Here is a 7,785-nt window from a genome sequence, read left to right as displayed (position 1 = left end):
CCCAGCCAGGAGGCAACTCCGACAGATGGTTCCATTACCGTAAGGCCGGCTGAAATGCTCTGATTCTGATTTCTGGGTTGATGCTACTAATCACTTGATTAATTAAATCCATTTAATCCGTTTATTCCTTTACAAATCATTGATTTTAATCCAAATTACCGTGTACCCCGTCAGGTTAGTTATCTGACTCTTCTCTCACCATATTTCCAGTCTCACTCCACACGCACACATTCCACAGACGCACGCACACACCCAATTGGTCATGCATGCACATACACACCCATATGCACTGTAAATAGGATTTTACACGTTTATTCAACAGAATAGTCAATAAATGCTTCATTTTAGACCAAATTACAGTTTTGAGTGTTTCTTTGTGCAAGAATGTGGGTTCCTTTAATGAGAATTCTCGCCTTTATGATATAAGACTGATCAAAATTTAAATTAATAATTTTTAAATTAATGTTAATTAATTAATTCCTCTAACGAGGTGGTGCCCTAATAAAATGAATGCAATTAAAATACGTAGGTCTCCTACATTATTTTCAGCAGAAATAAGCTGTATTATTTTGCAATTTTTATTTATGTTGAGTTCACAGCTTTACAATGAATATATTGTAATTCCTTTTATTTCTGTATTATTTCAGGTTTATGACCTGTGACCACCTGTGGTCGCTGTTGTAATTAAAATAAAACGACTAAAGAAGTGACAAACACGACTCATACCAGGTGTGCTGCCTGTCAAAGCCCGTTCGGAGGGCTAGAATTTTAAAATATCCGAACAGTACCCTGTGAAAACAGACAGTGTCAATGTACAAACATTTTACCAGAAATAAATGAATAGCACAAAGGATATAAGCTATCATATTAGCATTTCTAATCTGTTTTACAAGTGTCTCAAGATATTATTCTAAATTCCAAGGAGCGTTCAGAAGAAGGTCTAATATCTTTACAGTGAATGTTTTTTTCTAGTTGCTGTTGGCCATATGCTGTGCTTGTCTTATCGTGCAGCTACCAGGTTTTGTCCTACGCTAAGCTGTCGCAAGCCTGTTTCTGTATATGACACGCTGTAATGTGAGAACTGCATTTTCTAAACCTGTCCATTAGAAATTATTTTCAGAAACTGTTGAATTGTGCCATGTCTCGTGTTTTTATTGATGAAAATACATATAATTTAATGAGAAAGAAATGTTATATTGTCAGTGCCGCTGACCAGCTCATCAATAGCTGCATATCAGCTGCATTTTGCTGTTCCTGTTTCCAACATATTGTGGCTTCATTTCTCGGAGGCTGTCATGTTTTCCGTTAATGTTGAAGATTCTACTAAATGCCCCTGTTGCATTTAGAGATGTTTTATTGTACATTGTAAAAAAATGTTGTTTTTACGGTATAATTCTGGCAGCTGTGGTTGCCAAAACTCGACCGTAAAATTACGATAAAATATTTTTTTCATTTACAGAAAACATATATATTCATGCTGTTGATTTTACAGTAAAAAAAGTTCTTGATCCCATATATTCTTGTAAAAGAAAAAGGTTTTACCTTAAAAATAACAGTTTTACCTGAATTTTTATATGAAAATACAAAATAAAATAAAGTTTGTGCCATGATATATGATGTTGTTTTGCTTGAAAATTAACGGTTTAAATTATGAACTACGAGTATTTTTACTTATTGAGTAAAAATTCCAAGGAAAAGATGTCACATGTACAAGTTCTCTGCAAAAACTACAGTAAACCCATTTAAATTGTTCAAATATTCATTCTTTATTTGCCATTTGTGACATGCTAAACATAGAATATTTGTTACATGTCACAAAACACTACAATGAATGAGAAGAACATGACCTAAGAAATGTTCACATTTTAAATTCAGTGTAGCTGAACAAACTTCTTACTACTGAACATTAAAGTGCTCTTTTTGGACAGATCTCACCAAAGTGAGGTAATAAAAAGGTGCACAGACTGCATAATTTTCACAATATGAAAATAAAATCACCCCTGAAGGGGAGCCAAAGTTGCAGTTCTTGAATCCAAAGGAAAAAAAATCTCTAACTGCAATAGATTTTTATACATAAATCTTTACAATAATATTTGTCAAGAAACATTTACACTAATAACATTTAAGCTCACTTTTTAGGACAAGTCTTGCCGAGTTGTGATATTAGAGTACTTTACATACACTACAATTTTCACATTATGAAAAAAAGATCATCCCTGAAGGAGAATTAAAGTGTCAGTTCTTGCATTGAAAGAAAAAAAAGAGAAATATATCTAACTGGAAGGAATTCTTATACATAACTCTTTACAGTAACATTAGCCAAAAACATTTACACTAAGAACATTTAAGTGTACTTTTTAGGACAAATCTTACAATCAAATCACATCAACAAGAAGAATGAATCAGTCACCATGAATTATGCATTAACTGTAAGTCCAGAGTACTTTAGTGTTATTATTCAGTGTACCTTTCACATCAGCATTGGGGAAAGTGGATATCAACTTCCAGGGGTAATGATGTCTGCTGCTGTCGGCCGTCGATGATGTTGGTGAGGGAGTGATGGAGGATGAAGAGGGAGAGTAAAGAAAATAGCGGAGAGGAGTATGCCGGGATGGAGTTAGAGCGGATGAGTCTGTAAACCACAGCAAAAGAGATTTGTAACTTTGAACGAATTTATACTCTGTAAAAGAATGTAAATAATAATAATACGTATTTATATCAGTCAAGTTTTCTCGTAATTTTAGCTAACAACAAAATATCTGCAATATATTTGACATCTGGAGTACCTTTTCTCATCATCCTCCATCTCACTGGTAGGTCCACTCATGGTCTGCAAGCACCGAGATCAGAGTAAACACTCTGGGATTTACTGCAAACACTTTTTTCTTTGTCCACTGAACTTTGGTGCCTTTCTCTGGATTTATTGAAAAGAAGCACCTTTATGAAAGAGAAAGAGAGATTAAAAAAATAAAATTCAGATGGAATATCAAATGATTTGCATTTTGTAGTATTTTGAGAAAAAGACATTTTACCGTTGGAGGAACTCCAGCGTAGAACGCAGCTCCACTGGGTAATGTACATTAAAGCAGTAATAACTGCCAAACATCAGGCAGATGGCATGCGTGACGGAAGTGATGTGGTTATTGACTATCTCTCGGTCGATGCTCAACATGAACGTCTCGGCAGCAAAGCATGAGGACCCAAGAGTAAATAACATGAATAAAAAATAACATTTACTGAAAGGACATCATATCAGCCATAATATTACTGCTGCATTCACTGCTATAGAAAAAGCAAGCTGGTTTAGTTCAGTTTACTTACCACACACAATCGGGCAGGGTGTTGGTGGCACCTTCGCCATCTCAACCTCTTCCACAAGACTTGTCTTCTCCACAAAATAAAACAGGTTCTCTTCCTTCTCATTAAAGTGAGCCAGTCAGAGAAGCACCATCTGTACGATTTCATCCGAGCAGCCTGTGGACCGAACACTCTCAGTTTGATGCTTGAGAAGAGCATCTAGTACTTGTTTACGTTTATGTGCATCAATGCACTTGAAGAAGTTTAAGAGGCGTGACCCCTTTTTGTCCACATTAGTAAGAAAGGTCTCGATCAAATTAATGCCAGTCAGTTCTTGGAAGTGGGCCCCCATTCCAACTTCCTGAAACAAAAAGGGCCAATCTTGGCATAAGTTCTGGATGCTTACTCCTTTATTGATCTCCTTGCGCTGTGTACAGTATGTAGACTTGATTAGTTCTTTTACAGCATCAACATTGTAGTTCACCGATTCAAACATCTTTATCATCTGTTGTTTTTTTTGTAGCTGACTCTCCAAAGTCTCAGGGAGTGGCAAGTATTTTGGCTCCCAGTTGATACAGCCATACAAATCTTGAACACACTTGCTCTTTGTTCAGCAGTTACTTCATCTGTGTCATTATCTGATGGTACTTTGCGTTTCTTTATCTTCAATGTGTCAGGTCGTTTCACATTTTCGACTCTTGACTGGAGCTGCTTCACCAGGGAATGATATCCAGGTCCAATAACATCACCTTCAATCACATCTTGAAGAGACTTTGGATATCTGGCCACCATCCTTCTTGCAATCTCTGTGGTGTTGTGTTTGGTTGGATTCTTGCAAATTTTCATCATCTCAGAGACCACAATCCTAACCATTTCTCGTCGTAGTCGTGGACGTGGCCTTTTCTGTCTTTCCAAAGTCTGTACTAACTCTTCAGGGAGCTTCTGCCATGGTATTTGAAAATTATCTACCCAGCCTGGAGCAGGTGGATTACACCTTCCTGACGGTGATGATGTAGCTACAGATGATTGTGGCGAAAGAGAAACCGTGGATGGCGAAGGAGAGGAAAAGCGTGTTACTGGAGACGAACATGCCAGGGATGGAGTTGGAGTGGATGAGTCTGTAAAAGCACAGCAAAATTAATTTTTAGCCTGATATTAATCCAAAAATGTCTATTGTTTCCATTTCCAAAATTAAGTAAATGCAACTAAAATTAGGAACTTCAACATATCCACAAAATCTCACCCACAAAAATTGTACAGAGGTACTAACATTTACAATATTCAAGTCAATTACTCCGACTAGGTCACATGACTAAGTGTGCTGTGTTGTGATGGCAAATGCTCACTTTTTTGGGCCCTGGCAGCAATCAGTCTTCTGGCTTGTATGGGCTTTAATAAAGACTGCAAGTCGCTCTCCGTGATGTATTGTAAATCATCTGTTGTTGCTGCACCAAGTTCCATCAAAGCATCTTCTATTGATTTCAAAGCTTGATCAGAAAGATCCGGAAGTTCTTCTGATATAGCATCACTTATTTTCCTTGGAATCTCTGATTCTGCCATATCTGAAAGACACAAAGAAGACAGTGTTTGACTTGTCCCACTACAATAAAGAATTTACAGTGACAAGAAACTGTGCTTCAATGGGACAATCTGGCAGCCATTTTCAATGTAAAATGTCAAAGGCCACATGTCAACCAGTTCAGTAGCCAGTTTGCATTCTAATCTTCCACTTGCCACATGTCAACCAGTTCAGTAGCCAGTTTGCATTCTAATCTTCCACTGTCCTCTTCTTTGTGTACATGTGGTAGTGTGAAAGAAATTCAACTTCATACACTCTCATCAGAAAATGAAGTACAGAATTATCTTTCACAAGGATGAGGATGATTTCCCCAAATTCCACTAAATCATCATTCTTAGAGACAACAAACTGGCTCTTTCTATAATTTATTCCATTGTATTGCACATCAACAACAATATTTCTATTTCTTTCCATGAAGCCATAACCATAACTTGCTCACTATAAATATCTGGGTAAAATGGTGAGCCATCTTTTATTTGCAAGGCTGGAGGACTCACTGACCCAGCAGAAAGAAAGGCCTGAAACATCTGGTGCCTCTCTGAAAGAGTCAAACACAGATTTTTGAAATTCTTCACATGCCTTGCACATCTTTTTTTGTAAATATGTTTTATTGGTTCTTACAATTATTTTCCCATAAAGACATAAATGACAGAACAAATGCAAATCACTTCAATTAATACACTCATCCCCGGAATGTAGCAGAGCATTGTTCAGCAAATACAATGGAAATAATAAATTCACCATTCCCATCCCTCTATGTTACCCACCCACCCCTAGGTTTACATGATGTAAAGCACATTTGAGAAGTAATAAAACACAACTAAGGAAAAGAAAGCAAAAATAGAGCGGATAAAATGACGGCTGGATAAATTTAAAAAGTAAATTTGAGAGAAGAAGGAAAAAAAAGAAAGGGGGGGGTGTTCTCACTGCTGAGATAAAATAAGTAGATCTCACCTTATTCATTGTCAAATGGCTCTTGCAAGGAGTCATAAAAGTCAAGAAAGGGTCTCCATGTTTTGAGAAAAGATTGAGAGGATCCTTTAAGTGTACAGCTGATTTTCTCTAGTTTTAAAAAGTACATGACATCATTTACCCAGTGAGAGAAAGATGGGGGAGCCTGTTGTTTCCATCTGAAAAGGATCAAATGCCTCGCAAGGAGTGTGGTGAAAGCTATGACAACGCAAGCTTTAATTGGTAAGGCGGTTCGAGATTCCTCAGGCTTCAGACCAAAGAGGGTACAGATCGGATCAGGAGTTAGCTGGGTCCCAAACATCTCACTAAAAGCTTTGAAGATACTTTCCCAAAAGGTGGAAAGGTTTGGACACAACCAAAACATGTGTATTAGGTCTGCTGGCTGACCTCTACATCGGGGGCATAATGGATTAGTGTTTGGATAGATCTTCGCCAACCTGGCCCTTGTAAAGTGAGCTCTGTGCACCACCTTCAGTTGAATTAAAGCATGCTTGGCAGATGTAGATGATGTATGCAAGGGCGTCAGTTTGTTTTTAAAAGTGGGGGGGATGGAGACCACAGCCATTGTCAGATGGAAATGCACACCCTGGGTGGCGTGCTGGGTAATCGGGAACACTGGGGATATCCCCGGTGGGCCGCTTTATTGTTGGGCCGCTCCAGTCATAAAATAATAATAATAATAATAATAATAATGCTTTAAACCACGGGTGTCAAACTCGCGGGCCAACTGCAGCCCGTGGGATGATATTTTGTGGCCCTCTACTTGAGATCAAAGTTTAGCATTGGTGCAGCACGCCTGCTTTTCTCATATGCTTCCGTGTCGTTGGTAAGACAGCACTTTGAGAAAATGTCAAAGAACGGTGGCAAAATGCCACAAGCTGGGCTTGAACTCACAACCACCACACCTGCACCAAAGGCAGAGGCTCAACCTGTTAAGCTATCAGTACCTGCAGGTAGAGGGGTCTGTGGGCCGCTATAGTACTAATTCTCCTGGGCCGAAATTTTGTCCCTGAACACCTCTGGTCGGAGCTTCCACTTGGCACGGGCGCAAATTGAGCATCTGCGCGTTTTTTTTTTTTTTAACCTCACGAAGGTGTGCTGCATGTCTGTGCAACTGTCGGCCAAGTGCGGATGGTGCGTTCAGGAGCGTCGGAATTTTCTATACTGCTGAAAATAACTGGGTTTTCAACGGCTTGCATGTGAAGCATTTGAATGTGTTGGAAACAAAATGACCCCTGACAAAAAGTGGGGGGGACACATCCCCACCGTCCCCCCCTAAACTGACGCCTATGGATGTATGTATCAAATTTAAGACAGAGTCAGATCATCTCAGAACTACACACGTGGACAAAATTGTTGGTACCCCTCAGTTAAAGAAGGAAAAACCCACAATTCTCACTGAAATCACTTGAAACTCACAAAAGTAACAATAAATAAAAAATTATTGAAAATTCAATAATCAAAATCAGCCATTACTTTTGAATTGTTGATTAACATAATTATTTAAAAAACAAACTAATGAAATAGGGCTGGACAAAAATGATGGTACCCATAACTTAATATTTTGTTGCACAACCTTTTGAGGCAATCACTGCAATTAAACGATTTCTGTATTTGTCAATGAGCGTTCTGCAGCTGTCAACAGGTATTTTGGCCCACTCCTCATGAGCAAACAGCTCCAGTTGTCTCAGGTTTGATGGGTGTCTTCTCCAAATGGCATGTTTCAGCTCCTTCCACATATGTTCAATGGGATTCAGATCTGGGCTCATAGAAGGCCACTTTAGAATAGTCCAACGCTTTTCTCTCAGCCATTCTTGGGTGTTTTTGGCTGTGTGTTTTGGATCGTTGTCCTGTTGGAAGACCCATGACCTGCGACTGAGACCAAGCTTTCTGACACTAGGCAGCACATTTCTCTCCAGAATGCCTTGATAGTCTTC

Source organism: Acanthochromis polyacanthus, chromosome 6 (assembly GCF_021347895.1).
Source record: "Acanthochromis polyacanthus isolate Apoly-LR-REF ecotype Palm Island chromosome 6, KAUST_Apoly_ChrSc, whole genome shotgun sequence".
Lineage (NCBI taxonomy): Eukaryota > Metazoa > Chordata > Actinopteri > Pomacentridae > Acanthochromis > Acanthochromis polyacanthus.
This window is presented reverse-complemented; position numbering follows the sequence as displayed.